At 37.0% G+C, this 14,846-nt stretch overlaps 1 non-coding gene across 1 annotated transcript; it reads right to left on the bottom strand.

Moving 5' to 3' along the window:
* Positions 1–332: 332 nt before the first annotated feature.
* On the bottom strand, positions 333–436 carry LOC115506614. Its single transcript, XR_003966457.1, has one exon. It is a non-coding gene; the product is annotated as a U6 spliceosomal RNA (small nuclear RNA).
* Between the last annotated feature and the right edge of the window lie 14,410 nt (positions 437–14,846).

Raw genomic sequence — 14,846 nt, 5'->3', positions numbered from 1 at the left:
TCCCAAGAGCTGTGTTTTGTATTTTTCAGAAGGAGAAACTGGAAAGTTCAAAGCATAAAGTTCATGCCCCCCCAAAATGGTTTTTTCCCTCAATCTTTTTAATTTTTAATATTTATTAATTTTTTGAGAGAGAGAGAGACAGAGCACAAGCAAGGGAGGGCAGAGTGGGAGTGGGGGGGGGGGGGTACAGAGAATCCAAATCAGGCTCCAGGCTCTGAGCTGTCAGCACAGAACCTGACATGGGGCTCAAACCTATGAACCTTGAGATCACGACCTGAGCTGAAGTTGGATGCTTAACTGACTGAACCACCAACGTGCCCAATCTTTCTTTTTTAAATATGGAATGTTTCATGAATTTGTGTGTCATACTTGCATAGGGGCCATGGTTATCTCTGTATCATTCCAATTTTAGTGTATGTGCTGCTGAAATGAGCTCCCATTTTTCTCAATCTTGATCAAGACTTTCAAGGTGGGCTCAGGAAGACAATAGGATAAGAAAAAAAAAGTACCTCAGAGTGAGTCCTGGGTGTGTGTGTAAGCTACAAATTGGATGCTATGTTCTCTCTGTGGTTATTTCCAAGTGGAGGCATATGATAGAACTTCTTATATCTTCCACTTAAGTTTGTCATTCAGAACACAATGTGGAGCCCAAGGAAGCTGGCAAAAATTGCGACTGTCCAGTGCCACATCAACTTAGTGCAGTAGCAGTGGAGCAGAAATGGTGGTGGGATGGGACTAGGCAGATCACACTTGAGATAGCTCTCAAGACCTTTTCCTATGGCCCTTAAAAGATTCAGGGAAAGTAGAATGATATCTCATGGCTCAAGAATGTCAAAGAAGCATAGCAAATCAGAAAATGTTTCTCTATATGGAGAGGGGAACATAGACGGTGAAACAAAAGCTAGGACCAATGGGATAGAGGATCTCCGTGGATGCCAGCATGGGAGCATGAAATGCTAGGGACCAAGGAGGCTGAAAGTGTCAGCAAGTGACCAGATTCTTCCAATAATCAACTTTGCCCTGCTCTACACACACCACCACCACTACCACCACGACTCACTAATCCCTACAAACTTAGGTAAGAATCCAGAAACCTGGGAAAGGAAGACAGGGAAAGAAAACTCTTAGAGGGCTAGCTTAAATTTGAAATTACTAATGTTAGAATTGATTAAAATCAGGTAGGATAGGGATCTGAGTTTATTTATAAAAAACGAAGGAGGCATATTATCTTTGCATATCTGAATATCAGGACATGATAATTTATACTTGCTATGTATACTTGATTTCTTCCTATTTCTGTTACAGAATCTTGATTAGAAATCTTAAGATATAGACTTCTTTTTTTAAGTTTATTTTCAGAGAAGAGAGAGAATACACATGAGCAGGGGAGGGGCAGAGGGGGAGAGAGAGAAAGAGAGAGGAAGAGAGAGACAGAGAGAGGGAGACAGAGAGAGGGGGAGAGAGATCCCAAGTAGTCTCCATACTATCAGTGCAGACCCTGATGTGGGGCTTGAACTCATGAACTGTGAGGTCATGATCTGAGCTGAAATCAAGAGTTGGCCCCAACTGACTGAGCCACCCAGGTGCCCCAAGAATTATTTCTTAAAGATTCATTTCTTAAACTAGGTGTAAAGCAGAATTGTTTACCATGAAAAGTCACTCAAGAAATCCCTTAGTCCAAGCATACAGTGCAATATACTATATATTTACTTAATTCACCCCACACAGGCAGTTTTTCCTCCAGGGCTCAAGAATAGCTGTTTCTTCAGGTGACACCAGATTAAGTTGTGTGCTTTGTGTCTTGAGATACTTAGGTTGCAAGAAACTCCCAAAATGAGAGACTCGTGGGATTGGACATCAGGTGAGGGCGGATTCATTCTTTGCACCTGCCACTCTGAGGCATTGGATCATCCAGCACAAAGAGGTCAGCTTTTCCCACATTGTTTAATTCTCTCCCCTACACATATGCTCTCCGTCTCTCTCTAAACTTGTGTATTTGAGTAAAGTGTATATGGGCAATTGGACTCTTGTGTTCATTCTTGAAGTTTTGATTTGGACATTATGGTTCTGGGCAGATGGTCTTTGTAAGCAGCCTACCTGGCTCGACAATTTTGGGTTGGATCCAATATCATTTAAACTCAGCCTTTTTCCTTCCAATGCTAAGTATCTGTTCTCTTACAGTGTTAGAACAAAATGGGCTTCTTTCTTCACCCAATACACAAACGTTTTGATAATATTTGCTAACATTTTCAAAACTGCACCTGACTTAACCGCCTATTTGGAAAGGGCAAACTTCAAAGATACTTTTAACTTCCCATAGGCATTGAGTTATTTTTTTAATATGAAAATTTATTGTCAAATTGGTTTCCATACAACACCCAGTGCTCATCCCAACATCCCAACAGGTGCCCTCCTCAATACCCATCTCCCACTCCCCATCAACCCTCAGTTGGTTCTCAGTTTTTAAGAGTCTCTTATGTTTTGCCTCCCTCCCTCTCTCTTTTTTTTCTTTCCCCTCCACCATAGTCTTCTGTTAAGTTTCTCAGGATCCACATAAGAGTGAAACCATATGGTATCGGTCTTTCTATGACTTATTTCACTTAGCATAACACTCTCCAGTACCATCCACGTTGCTACAAAAGGCCATATTTCATTCTTTCTCATTGCCACGTAGTATTCCATTGTGTATATAAACCACAGTTTCTTTATCCATTAATCAGTCAATGGACATTTAGGCTCTTTCCATAATTTGGCTATTGTTGAAAGTGCTGCTATAAATATTGGGGTACAAGTGCCCCTATGCATCAGTACTACTGTATCGTTTGGGTAAATTCTTAGCAGTGCTATTGCTGGGTCATAGGGTAGAACTATTTTTAATTTTTTGAGGAACCCCACACTGTTTTCCAGAGCGGCTACACCAGTTTGCATTCCCACCAACAGTACAAGAGGGTTCCCATTTCTCCACATCCTCTCCAGCATGTACAGTCTCCTAACTTGTTCATTTTAGCCACTCTGACGGGCATGAGGTGGTATCTGAGTGTGGTTTTGATTTGTATTTCCCTGATGAGGAGTGATGTTGAGCATCTTTTCATGTGCCTGTTGGCCAACTGGATGTCTTCTTTAGAGAAGTGTCTATTTTTTCTGCCCATTTCTTCACTGGATTATTTGTTTTTCAGGTGTGTGCAAAGCCATTGTTGATGGCAATTCAGCTTTGAAAAGCAAAATTAGTTATACACACTTAATTGTGATCTCAGATTCCATAAATATATACTTTAAAAGTAACCTTTTGTGATTATTTTAAGCTAGGAAAAAAAATTATACTGAATTTTAGTGTTACTGATAATAAACATTAAAACTTTTTTAAATATTTATTTTTGAGAGAGAGAGAGAGAGTGCAAGTGGGGGAGGGACACAGAGAGAGACAGACAGACAGACAGACACAGAATCCAAAGCAGGCTCCAGGCTCTGAGCTGTCAGCACAGAGCCTGATGTGGGCCTCGAACTCAAACTGTGAGATCATGACCTGAGCTGAAGTCGGACCCTTAACTGACAGAGCCACCCAGGTGCCCCTAGAGTTACCGATTCTTATTAGTAATGACATAATTATAGGCATAGTTACAAGTAGATAGAGGTTTTGTGGGAATTTCAATTTCAATTTATGAAGCTAAGAATACAGTTCATGCTTGATCAACATGGGTTTGAACTGAGGGTCCATTTATACAGATTGTTTTTGACAAATACAGTGCTATAAATATATTTTATCTTCCTTGTAATTTTCTTAAAATTTTTTTCTAGCTTACTGTATTGTAATAATATAGTATGTAATACATATAACACACAAAATATGTGTTAATCAACTGTTGATGTTATTGGCAAGGCTTCTGGTCAGCAGTAGGCTATTAGTAAAGTTTTGGGGGAGTTGAAAGTTACATGCAGATTTTCTACTGCATGGAGGGCTGGCACCTCTAATTCCTGTGTTGTTCAAGGGTCAACTGTATATACAATATTATGAAGTTGAATTTAGGCATTAAAATTAAATTTAAAATGAGATTAATGTATCCAAATTTTAAAAATTAAGTTGACATACACCAAAAAATCACACATTGCTAGGGCTTCTTCCCAGATCTCAGAAGGGGTCCCAAACAAGGTGCCCAGAAACATATTTGTATTAGATGCATGATAAATATCACTTTGGACACAGATTACGGGACATCTCCTAAATAATAGAAAATATAGAAAATATAAAGTGTCCAGTTCAATGTCTATCTCATCTTTTATGTGTTATTTAATACAATTATCTCATTTACAGGTTAGGAAGGCAAAGCTCAAAGAGGGTGAGAAACTTCCCTAAGGTCACATAGAAAAAAACAAAAAAATTTCATAACAGAAAAAATTCTAATGCATTCAGGTCTGATTCATTCCAAGTCCTTTATTCCTTTTTTATGATACTTATTTAAAATTTGATCAGCACAATTTAAAATGTTATGTTAGCGTCAGTTGCACTTAAACCTAAAGAGACAAATATGTCCTTCCTTCTTCACTCATCCTTTCGATTTGACATGTAAATTAAATCTTGACCATGGATATATGCTTTACTGGCCAATATTTTGACAAACATTAGATTTGTGTCTAGATTCTGGTAACAGTTACGTGTTGTAGAAGATTCTGGGTAAAAATCAAGCTAGGCATAGTATTTTAAGAACCTCAGTAGTGCTATTAATATTCAGGTGAGTAACGCTATTAATATTCACTTACCAATATGTTAAAAACCGAATAGTCTTACCATGTTTCAGATTCATCCTGGAATACTGTGTTTGGTGGCAAAGAATCTGTGGAAATATTGGCTTCAGACTTGGGCTTATAATTCAACTGAGTCCCAGCTCTAAGTTTTGTAGAAACACAAAGCACAATTTTTTCACACTTTGATTATTATCTGCTCAGGTTATTGATTTTTTGCCATTTCTCTTTGAGCCTAGAGCTTGACGTTTATTATGCTTAGCTCTAGGACTCCAGAAATCTTCAGGTTCCAAGGATAGAGCAGGTTTTGTTTGGTGGATTTACAATTTTTCAGGCTTCTGGGTGTGTTAAAGTAAGAGGTTAAAAAAAAAAAAAGAAAACCATCTTTCATTACATATGTATGTATATATAGAACATTATAGAACATTTATCTATTTACATATTGGTAAATGTTATTTGTGTTTGGATGTAGTGGTTCTTGACATGATGATCCCCTAGACCCTCACCAGTGGATGTCATTTTGTTTCAAGAGCATGTTGTAGTTTATTTGCTGCTTTGAAACCTTCAGCTACATGATCCTTTTGTTTTTACTCTTGGTTTCATGGTAGGTCTTTCAGACTGTACCATGACTTCGTTCACATCATCTTGACTTAACTTTAATATGTCACAGATCAAGTATCTAATTATATGCTTTCTTGCTTCCTATGATTTCTCACTGATGGTCCCCTGTCAACACCAGTTTTTAAGTTGATTTTCTTTGGCAATCATGCCCCTGAAATTTATGTATGTATATATTTATGTATTTTTTTACCCTGGAGTTTGGCCATAGATTTTCAACATCTGGGTTTTGATCAAGATTTTAATTTTGTTCTAGTGACTTCCAATTTACTACTTTCTCAGGCAGGCACTTTGGAAAGGGTCATATGAAGAGAATTTTTTCTATTCTTCATTGACAGAAATATTATCAATGTAATATATATGCATAATACAGATATTTTTGTGCCTTAAAAAGAACAATGGTAATTGTTCTTCAGATAAGAGGGGGGGGGAATGACCCCTTTATAGAAAAGAGTTTTTCCTTATTTAAATTTTTAAAAATATTCTTATTTTTGAGAGAGAGAAAGAACATGCGCAGGAGAGGGGCACAGAGAGAGAGAGAGAGAGGAAGACACAGAATCTGAAGCAGACTCCAGGCTGTGAGCTGTCAGCACAGAGCCTAATGCAGGACCTAAACCCATGAACCACAAGATCATGACCTGAGCCGAAGTTGGACACTCACCCAACTGAGCCACCTAGGCACCCCAAGGTTTTCCTTATTTAACTCATAGTAATAAATGTTCCTCAGAGTCAGGGCATAAAACAAGCACTGTTGAAAGAGAATTAGAGTCCTAATATATTACTTTTTAGTATCTGTTTTTTATTTTGTTTTATTATTCCAGGAAGTATTATTGATTGATCGGGATCCAAGAAGTGATTAAAAACATACATGCCCTATAAAATTGTGAATTTGCTTAGTCTTTTCCAGAAAATTGCTTGTATCTTTCTAAGTGTTTAAATCTAATCACTGCTGATACTAGGTGATAAGCCTTGGCCTTTAGAACATAAAATGTTAGATAACCCTAGTTCACTTCATTGACTCTTGGATGTCTACTGTGTGGCAGAAAATATGCTTCACTGATGAGAATATGAAAACAAGTAATGTATGCCCTCACCAAGAGCTCACTATTAATGATAAAATAGAAAATTAACAAAAAGGAAATAGGCTATTTATAAGGAGACATGGTGGAATAATTTTGTCTGAGAAATTTCATCAAATATTATATTCAGAAAATATATTATCTCTGTTCAATTAAATTGTGTAACAAACACTAGAACAATGCATCCTGGTCTCTACAAATTTATTTTCTCAAAGGAAATAGTAGGAAGAGTAAAGCCTCAATCTGGTGTCAGGCAGACCTTTGTGGGAGTTTTAGCTCTACCTACTGTTGAATATATGCAAAGTGGCGATAATATTATATATTGATAGATTTTATTATGCTATGAGATTATCTACTACATAATGGTTTGATAACATTAGCCTTCAAAGTGTTTATTAGTTTTGTCATTACTAGAATTGATGAATGGTGTAGAGATCTAAGACTACTAATCAAAGTAGCCAAGAGAAGATCATGATATAGGACTATTTTCTCTTCTCTAAAAATTCTTAAGAAATGAAAAAAGGAATTGGATGCCCTTAGAGATATTTTCAAAATATTCATGGAGCAAAGTAATTCTGTAGAGTAGTAGTTCTCAAAATGTGATCACTGGAACAACTGCATCAACATCATCTGAGACCTTGACCAAAATACAAATTCTAAAGCCCCATCCTAGACCTATTGGATCAGAAATTCTGGGAGTGGGTCCCTATTGATTTGTATTTTTTTAACGTTTGCAAATTTTTCTGATACATACTAACATTTAAGAACCACTGCTATATATTGATATGAATATTGTCTTATTAGACAAGTCATTTATGACCAATCTTTTACAAAACACTTTTTTATTACCAAGTCTGTATTTAGGAGTATATCCTAATTTATTTTCACATGGAAACTTTCAAAGTCATTCCTTATAACAAAATTTTCCTTTTTGTTTCATTTATTTAAAAAAGTTACTTTAGTTACTAAGGAAGAGGAAGAAAAAATGAATTAGCATAAAGTTGAACTTTAGTTGAAATTAAGTGAAATTTAGTATAGACTGAGACATATGTAAAGTAATAGAATTCTCTGAGAACTTTTCTACCTGTGGTAGAGATCTTGAAGTTAAGAATTTTTAAAAAATTTCTTCTGATCAAAGTATTTATGTTATTATTTTTCCATAAACTGATTTTTTCTTTTTAACGTATTTTGAAATGGTCTTCTCCAAAATATTTTCATTTTGTAGGGAAGATAAATGTTCATAAACGTACTAGAATGGAGGCTGGTTGAGGATTTGAACTCTGTTTAATTTTGCATCCTCAGTATCTACCAATGTGCCTGGTACATGCAAGTGTTTCATAAATATTTATTAAAATTTCATTAAACTTATTACATAGTACAAAGCCAAAAATGACCAATGCCATAGATGAAATAAAGATAAAAATAATCTAAGATTTCATAAAAGAGATTATTTCCATCTGGAAGACTAAGAACTATTTCACAATAAAGATGGAATGTAAACTAATCCCTTAAAGAATGAGTAGAATCTAGAACTACTTCGGTGCAAGAGTTAGCAAGCATAGGGAAATCAGGTGGCAAGTGAATAACATTTTGCAAGATATAGAGACTGAAAATGCAGGATATGTACATGGAGCAAATAGCCCAGTGTTATATAAAAATCATAGAAAACAGCAGGATAAAATTTTTTTTGAAGCCAGACCATTGAAAAACAGGCTTGGCATCCAAATATTATTCAGTAGTACAGAGTCATTTTAGATTTTTGAATAGGAAGCAAATGCTTAAGGCGATCCTTAAAGAAGATTAATTAGCCAAGTGTAAACTAGATTAAAGAAGGAGTTGTTGAATGTGACAAGAGGAAGAACAACCTGGGTTTGACAGAATTAGGGAAACTCACTTAACCATCTTATTGTATTTCATGAGTTGTGAGGGTAAAGAAGATAGGATGTCATTTAAATGTAAAGCCTGGCTCATTAAGAGAATAGTGATTCAAAGAAGAGTGTCAGAGAATGGAAGCTGAAGAGGTTTAAATTTTGGACATGATGAATTTGAGATGCCTCTAGACCAAATAGGCAAAGCAATCTAGAAAGTAGTTGCATATTAAATATTAGAATTTAGTAACTAAGTGAGGTTGGACGTACAGATTTAAGAGCTATCTGTTCAGATTGAATATGAATTGCCAAGGGGAGAGTGCAGCAGAAGTCAAAGATTTGGTTTTGGAGAATATCTGGATAGTATGGAGGAAGAAATAAGAGAACATCTACAAGTGTCAAATCACAAGATATAAAAGAGGATGAGGAAGGAGAGAAGGCCTATAAATTGATGATTATGAAGTCATTAGTAAATATCAATCAGTTTGGTAGAAATAAGGTTGGAAACCAAACTCTGCAATATTTAGAGGAAATGAATAATGAGGAAATGAAAGCAGACATGAAAATATCCTTTAAGATTTCCAGCTGGGTTGAGGGTGATATTGGTATCATGGTGGCATAAGATGTTCCTCCTGTCTTTCCCCCATTTTAACAACTAAAATTTATCATACACCCACAAACAAAAGTTCTGTGGGAATGTAGCAAGATTCTTGCACAGAGAAATGGGACACTGAGGCTTTTCTTTGCAGGAAACAACTTTATTTGTCGTGCTGGCACAGGCTCAGCAGTTGGTACCCAAAAAACTGAGCCCCAAGCACAGCGGAGTATAGCCCTTTGTACAATTTTTGCTCCTTTGTCTCCCACATTTGGTAACATAGAGTCTGAATGGGTGGTCTACGTTATAGAGTCATGAGGAAGGTAGCAAAAGGGCAGATAGCCAGGTTGCCTTCCTTTGTCTTGAGGTTCTCACCACATTCCTTAGGGAAGGGCTCTACCACATTCCACCCCTTTGATGCTCAGACCCCCTATTTTGGGTCAAAGAGCATCATCTTGGTTCAGAGGTTTATACTTCCATAACGTAATCACATGCGTGGCTGTTTTCCTTTTGACCATTACCTAAATGAAGCTGAAGACAGACCATATAACCAGGGGAGCTAGGCAAGGTAGGATTAAGCAAGCTCCCAAAATCAAAAGGATAATACCTATGCGAGTTTTGAATCCCCCAAGAGTTGAAAACCATTCTCCAAATAACTCCCCAGAGTTCCAACCCTCTCAGGTCTGGACTGAGACATAAGCAACCTTTCTCATTTGATCTATGATCTCCTCTATGACTTTTCCTTCATCATCTGTCTGTAGGCAGATGATTACTCTTATTAAATTTTCCACAAACTCCTCCCTCAGAAGCAAGCAAGTAATCTAATGCCAAGTGGTTTTGATAGATAACATTGCACATTTTGGTTTGCTGCTTGGCTAGTAAGTTAAGAGTTCTGGCAGTTTCATTGAATATAATTTCTACAACTACTTGCAGTCTGATCATGTGGTTTAACATGTAAATGGGAGTGTGGTAGCCCCTGGACCTATCCTCTGCTCAGGTGGCAGGACCATAATGATGGATTATATATATGCTCAGGAGGCCATTCATCATCTTTCCAACTGCCAATTTGTAGGATATGTTGTTTCCCTGTCCCCATACACTTGGATGCCTAAATGTTCCCCCTGGCAAGTGGGAGCAGGAAGAAATTTGGATGAATAGTTCTCAGCACACATGACCCTGACCAGCCTGGGGGAAGTACTGTATAGGCTGTCCTTCCACATATCCAGTATAGTCCACCTGGGGCCTGCCATCTGATGGCTGTGTTGACATTGCCCCATGCCTCTAGGAGATAAGACAAGTTAGACAAAAGGTGAGGACCTGGCTCAAGGTGATCTGGGGTTCCCCACCATTGGGTTTCCCGGGGATTGACTTATAAAATCATTAGCCTAGGCATGTTAAGCTTTCAACAGAGATGGTGAACTTCCCTCCCCACCAGGCAAGGCAGTTTTTCCCAATAATTGAGGTTTTGAGAATCCAAACCCTGGGACTAGGACTGGGGTATTCTGTTCCACTATAAGGTTTACAGGGATCTAATTCTCTAGCCTCCCATGGCCATTGGTGCCCCATATTGGTTCTCCCACATACATAACAAGAAGAGATCTTTAGAGTCTGGGCTATAATCTCTGCTAGGGCTAGAAACTGATTTTTCATCATGACAGAAATGGGAGGACACTTCTCCATAAAAGGAATGAAAGACCAGGTGGGTTGTGGCCTTATGTGTGACAGTAACTCCCTTAAAATCCAAAATGGTTCCTGTAACAGTATGGAGGTTCCTCAAAAAATTAAAAATAGGATACCATAATATACTTCAGTAATTCTACCACTCAGGATTTATCCAAAGAAAAATAAAATGCTAATTCAAGAAGATATATGCACCCCTATGTTTATTGCAGCATTATTTACCATAGATAAGACATGGAAGAAATCCAAATGTCCATTGATAGATGAATGGATAAAGAAAAGGTGTTGTGTATTTAAAATGGATTATTCAGTCATAATTAAGAATGAGATCTTACCATTTGTGACAACATGGATGGCACTTGGGGGTATTATGCTAAGTGAAATAAGTCAAAGACCAATACCATATGATTTCACTTTTATGTGGAATCTAAAAATCAAAACCTTAAAAAGCAGAAACAGACCCATAAATACAGAGAACTGATGATAGCCAGAGAGGAAGGAGTTTGGGAAATGGGCAAAATAGGTGAACAGGAGTTGGAGATACAGGATTCCAGTTATGGAATTGATAAGTCATGGCGATAAAAGATAAAGCTTAGGGAATATAGTCAATGGTATTGTGATATGTTGTAAGTTGATAGATGGTGGCTACATTTATAAATACTGCATGATGTGGAAACTTACCAAACCACTATGTTGTATTCCTGAAACCAATGTAACATTGTGTGTCAACTGTACTTCAAAAAAATTTTTAAATGTAATTCCTGTATCACTATTAAGTTTTCTGAATTTGATTAGGATGGTTAGGTAGGAGAATATCCTTGTTTTTAGGAAACTCACATTGAAGCATTAGGGTTAAGGTGGCTTGATATATGCAGCATGTTCTCAAATGGTTCAGAAAATATAAAAAACGTGTGTGTGTGTGTGTGTGTGTGTGTGTGTGTGTGTGTACACACCCCACATCTTCCTTATCCATTCATCAGTCAATGGACATTTGGGCTCTTCCCATAATTTGGCTATTGTTGATAATGCTTCTATAAACATACAGCTGCATGTATCCCTTGTGCAATGATTCAGCAATAGCACTAAGTTGTAAAGAATATTTGTATACAATGGGCCCTTTACATTTTGAACCAGTATTTTAAATTCAATAGGTCAATAGGTTCTACTTTTAACTTTTTGAGGAACCTCATTACTGTTTTCCAGAGTGACTGCACCAGTTTTGATTCCAACAGTGAAAGAGCGTTCCCCTTTCTCCACATCCTCACCAATACCTGTTGTTTCCTATAACGTTTTCTGACTGGTGTGAGGTGGTATCTCACTGTAGTTTTGATTTATATTTCCCTGATGAGTGATGTGGAGCATCTTTCCATGTGTCTGTTAGCCATAATACTCAGCCATAAAAACAAAATGAAATCTTGCCATTCACAATGATGTGGATGGAGCTAGAATGTATTAGGCTAAGCGAAACAAGTCAGTCAGAGAAACAAAAAAGGACATATGATTTCACTCACATGTGAAATTTAAGAAACAAAACAGATGAACACAGGGGAAGGAAGAAAAAAAAAGAGAGGCAAACCATAAAAGACTCCTAAATATAGAGAAGAAATGAGGGTTGCTGGGGGAGGGCCTGGATGGGGATACATTAAATGGGTGATGGGGATTAAGGAGAGCACTTGTCATGAGCACTGGGTATTGTATGTAAGTGTTGAATCACCAGATTCTGCACCAGAAATGACTATTACCCTATAGGTTAAGCAACTGGAATTTAAATAAAAACTTGGGAAAAAATAGTATTTTTCTTTCTATGGGTCATCTATGCCTAAGCTGCATTTTGTTTGTGACAACTTTAAAGAATATTAGTTTTATCCTAAGTCACTTGCCCATGACAAAAATCACATAGTCCCAGTAAGATGCATATAATGGCATATAAATCTGCTGCAATTCTAACAATTTTGAAATCATCTGAAAGCAGCAGCACTGACTGGGGATACAACCAAGTAACTAGTATAACCCTTTATACTACAGGATTTTTCATATCCAAAGAAAGTACACTGCAACACAAATCAAGGGATTTAACTATTTTTATTATTTAACAGAGTATATAAATCTAGACCACAACACACATCTCATAAAGCCTAATGAACTACAGGTTAGTGCAGACAGAGTATGTATAGAGCAACCTCAGAATTCAAATAGTTTCAGTCATAAGAACTCAAAGGCAGTAACAACAACAAAAAGATGCTAATACTTAAAATGGAAAATTCTCAACAACTTCCAAAGTATACCTGGAAGTCATACTGCCTAATTAGTTACACATATTTCCTATTAAATGGATATGCACTTATATAGCACCTCTAAGTTGCAAAGTATATTTATATACATTGGGCCATTTAAATTTTGAAACGATGATCTAAAGTCTTTTTTTTAAAGTTTACTTATTTTTGATAGACAGAATATAAGCAGGAGAGGGACAGAGAGAGAGGGAGACACACAGTCTGCAACAGGCTCCAAGCTGTCAGCACAGAGACCAACATGGGGCTTGAACTCACAAACTACAAGATCATGACCTAAGCAGAAGTCCAATGCTTAACTGACTCAGCCACTCAGATGCCCCTGAACCGATATTTTAAATTCAATAGGTCAGAAATCACCCATTTTACAGTTTAGGAAACCAGTACATAAATGATTAAGTGATTAAGGGTTTGGCTCAATAGTGGCTATTAAGTGTCAGGAACAGACAGCTATTGAATTCAGTTTTCATTCTAAGGTTACTGCATTATACCCCATCCTTGGGAAACTAGTGGAGGCACCTTAAGGTCTTTTGTCCATATTTAAGACAACAGGAGTGAACAAAGACAATTAGGAATGCTTTTCAACAATTCAGGTTGAAAGCAAGAGGGCTTTAATTCTATTCGCAAAAATAACAAATCCAGTTATGAAGAGTATTTGGTATGTTCTGATGGAATAAAATTCTACTTTATATAGATAGGCTAGAAGATACTTTATGTAAGTGATATCGAATACCATTCTTGTAATTATAGCTATTTAGAGTTGAGGAATTGAAGCACAGTTTAAACTAACTTATTCAAAATATAGAAATACGCCAAGCATCTTTATGTGACCAGCATGATAAAGAACATTTCCAACTGAAGATTTTGATTGAACCAATCATCTGCATTTGCTCTTTGGGGAGGTATTTTGGAATGATGGATACTTGGACCACTCAACTGATTGTACTGTTGGATAAAGGACCGTGGATTTCCTGTGGGTTTTGGAGCTTAAATCACTATTTTTTCTTCAACCCTTAAAATACAGACTCCCTCCTTCCTCTATTAACATTAGTATATATTTACTTTGTGAAAGGACAGTGTACTCTCTAAGCAGTTTCAGATTCCTTCATTTGAAACACACACACTTGTTGAGAAGATATACAGTTAAATTTGCTTTCTTTATAGTTTAAGGGATTAATACTTAAACTTCTTATATTTCAGTTGAGCTGATAGTGAGGATTAATTCCAGAATGCCAATTTCAAGTTGAGCATGTTGTTCTGCCTAGTCCAGTCAAGTGTAGTGTTAGGAGTAGGAGGTTTAGAGCCTGATTTCTGGATTTGAATCCTAGTTCCATGCTTATTAGCTGGGTACCTGGGACAAATTAATCAACCTCTCTGAAACTCGGTTTCCTCATCTACAAATTGAGAATAATGATAGGATCAATGTCATAGGGTTGTTTTGAAGATTGCATTGTTCCACATATATAAGGAAGCCAATATATAGAAGAATGCACAAGATATTACCAACAATTTACAAAATGATCTACTTAGTGCCAATGTAGAGATTTAATATCAGTGCTATGTATATCATAAATCCTCAGGGAGTAAACATACACTCAAACTTGGATCATTTTTGCAGCATGTGCAGGTCTGGTAACAAGAGCATTCATGTAATCCTACTTACAGGACTTGGGCCACCACAGTGGGAACAGGGCATACATACAAAAAAAGACATTAAGAGGGCAAAGCTGGGTCATAACTATGGCTCGAGTCAAGCCATACAAGTGTCCAAACAGATAATGGAAGCCTAGACCCCAAGCTAATCCCAGAGTTCAAACAAGGGATGAGAGTTACCACTGCAAGCAACTGGCTGGCAAGACAGTGCCTTTTTGCTATTTCAGCATCAGCAGGACTGATTTATTCCTTTTAGTTGCTAGACTGAAGGATCTTTGAAGGCAGCAACTATTTTAAAAATATCCCTATGCTTGTCATGTTAACA

Source organism: Lynx canadensis, chromosome F2, assembly GCF_007474595.2.
Source record: "Lynx canadensis isolate LIC74 chromosome F2, mLynCan4.pri.v2, whole genome shotgun sequence".
Classification (NCBI taxonomy): Eukaryota; Metazoa; Chordata; class Mammalia; order Carnivora; family Felidae; genus Lynx; species Lynx canadensis.
The sequence above is the reverse complement of the archived record's forward strand: the minus strand, read 5'-3'. Positions and strand labels throughout refer to the sequence as shown.